Below are 2,519 nucleotides of genomic sequence, written 5' to 3'. Positions count from 1 at the left end.
ATTTCTGAAACCTTTGTCATTTGCTTGAGGTAGCAACATTTGTCCCTCTTTCATTCTAGGAGAAGTGATGCACCAAGTCATGAGGACACTCAAGCAGCCTGTGGAGAAGCCAATGGGAAGAAACTGGGCCTCCCACGAACTTCTGGCACCACCATGCCAGCCTTGTCACTGCACCGCCTTGGAACCAAATCTTCCAGCTCCAGTCGATTCTGATGACTGCAGCCCTGGTGACATCTTGACCATAGCCTCGTGCTGTGCCCTGGGCCAGAAGCACTCAGCTCAGCAGTGCCTGAATTTGTGACCTGCACAAACAGTGAGTTTGATGAATCTTCATTGCTGTTTAATTTTGCCATTTTTTGAAACACAGCTCACATCCATACAGTGATTTTTAGTATATTCATTGTTACACAGCTGTTTCCGCTATCTTATTCTAGAACATTTCTGTTACCTCAAAGTGCTACCCCATATCTTTTAACAATCACTCTTAGTTCCCTCACTCTAGTGCATCACCTGACAACAACTAATCTATTATCTGACTCTAAGGATTTCCCTGTTGTGGGCATTTGCTATAAATAGAATCTTATGATGTGCAATCTTTTGTGAATGACTTCTTTCGCATATATATCATAAAGTTTCCAAGGTTGATCCATGTTGCAGCACGAGTCAGTCATTCATTCCTTTTTTTGATAATGCTTATTTATTTTTGATAGAGAGGGAGAGCGTGAACAGGGGAGGGAAGAGGGAGATACAGAATCCAAAGCAGGCTCCAGGCTCTGAGCTGTCCACATAGAGCCCGACGTGCGGCTTGAACTCACGAACTGTGAGATCATGACCTGAGCTAAGTCGGATACTCAACCTACTGAGCCACCCAGCTGCCCCCATTCATTTCTTTTTTAAAAAAGACTTTTTGTTAGAGTAGTTCTAGGTTTAATATGAAATTGAGAGGAAGGTACAGAGATTGCTCATATGCCCCCTGTCCCCACACATGTGTAGCCTCCCTCATTATCAATGTTGCTCACCAGAATGGTACATTTTTTGGTGAGGATGAACCTGTATCGACTCGTTAATCACCCAAAGTCCATAGTTCACCTTAGGGTACATGCTTGGTGTTGTACAATCTGTGGGTTTGGAGAAATGAATGACATATATCTATCATTATAGTATCGTACAGAGTACTTTTGGTACTCTAAAAATCCTCTTTCCTCTGCCTTCACTCCTTTTTATAGGTGAATACTATTTCATAGTAAAGCTAATTTGTTTATCCATTCTTCAGCTGATGGACATTTGGGTTGTTTCCACTTTTGGCCTATTGTGAATAATGCTGCCATGAACATTTGAGGATAAGTTTTCGTGTGGACATATTTTTCAGTTGTCTTGGTGTGTGTCTATACTGGAATTGCTGGACCGTATGGTGACTCTGTTTGGCTTTTTTAAGGACCCGTTACAGTGCTTTCCGCAGCAGCATCCCCATCACATGCTAGTAATGTACAAGGATTCTGATTTCCCCAAATCCTTGCCAACACTTGTTATTGTCCATGTGCATGATTATAGCCATCCTGTTGTGTGTGAAGTGGTATCTCATTGTGGTTTTGATTTGTATTTGCCTAATGACTTAATGAGGTCAAGCATCTTTTCATGTGCATTTTGGCCATTTGTGTATCTTTTTTGGAGAAATGCCCATTATTTATTTGGGTTGTCTTTTGTTCATAGACTTTTTTTTTTTTTTTTTTTTTTAATTTTTGGGACAGAGAGAGACAGAGCATGAACGGGGGAGGGGCAGAGAGAGAGGGAGACACAGAATCGGAAACAGGCTCCAGGCTCCGAGCCATCAGCCCAGAGCCCGACGCGGGGCTCGAACTCACGGACCGCGAGATCGTGACCTGGCTGAAGTCGGACGCTTAACCGACTGCGCCACCCAGGCGCCCCTGTTCATAGACTTTTAAGAGTTCTTTGTTTATTCTAGGTACTACAACGTTATCAGATACAATTTACAAATAGTTTTTCTTATTTTGTGGTTTGTCTTCCCTTTTTGATACTGTTCTTGGACATAAAATTTTAAAAATTTTGATAATTTCCGGTTCAATTACTTTTACTTTGGTTGCTTATGCTGTCAGTGTCATACTGAAGAAACTGACGTGAACGCAAGGTTGCAGTATGGCAGAGAAGGAGAGAAAAGAGGGGGCACAGAGGGTAGTGGGAAGTCATGTTGGGGTAAAGTGAGGGAAGGCAGTATCCCTTTGTCCCATCCTTGTAGGAGTTTTCAGGGTGCATGGAGACCCGTCACATATGTGACTGCCTTCATATATCTCTCAGCGAAAACGTCCATATCGGAATATCCCCGTTGTGATGTTGTCTCTGCACTTTCAAGCCTCAGTGTTTAGCCTTTTGGGTTCTCTCAGGGGGACTGTTTTCTAAATTTAAAGGCCCATTAAAAAGTCTCAGTATTTTCTGGTTGTTGAGTTCACTGCAGCTTCAGGGATCTACTCATCTGGCTGGCCATTGTAGGCAGTGCTTTGTTT

Source organism: Neofelis nebulosa, chromosome X (assembly GCF_028018385.1).
Source record: "Neofelis nebulosa isolate mNeoNeb1 chromosome X, mNeoNeb1.pri, whole genome shotgun sequence".
Lineage (NCBI taxonomy): Eukaryota > Metazoa > Chordata > Mammalia > Carnivora > Felidae > Neofelis > Neofelis nebulosa.
This window is presented reverse-complemented; position numbering follows the sequence as displayed.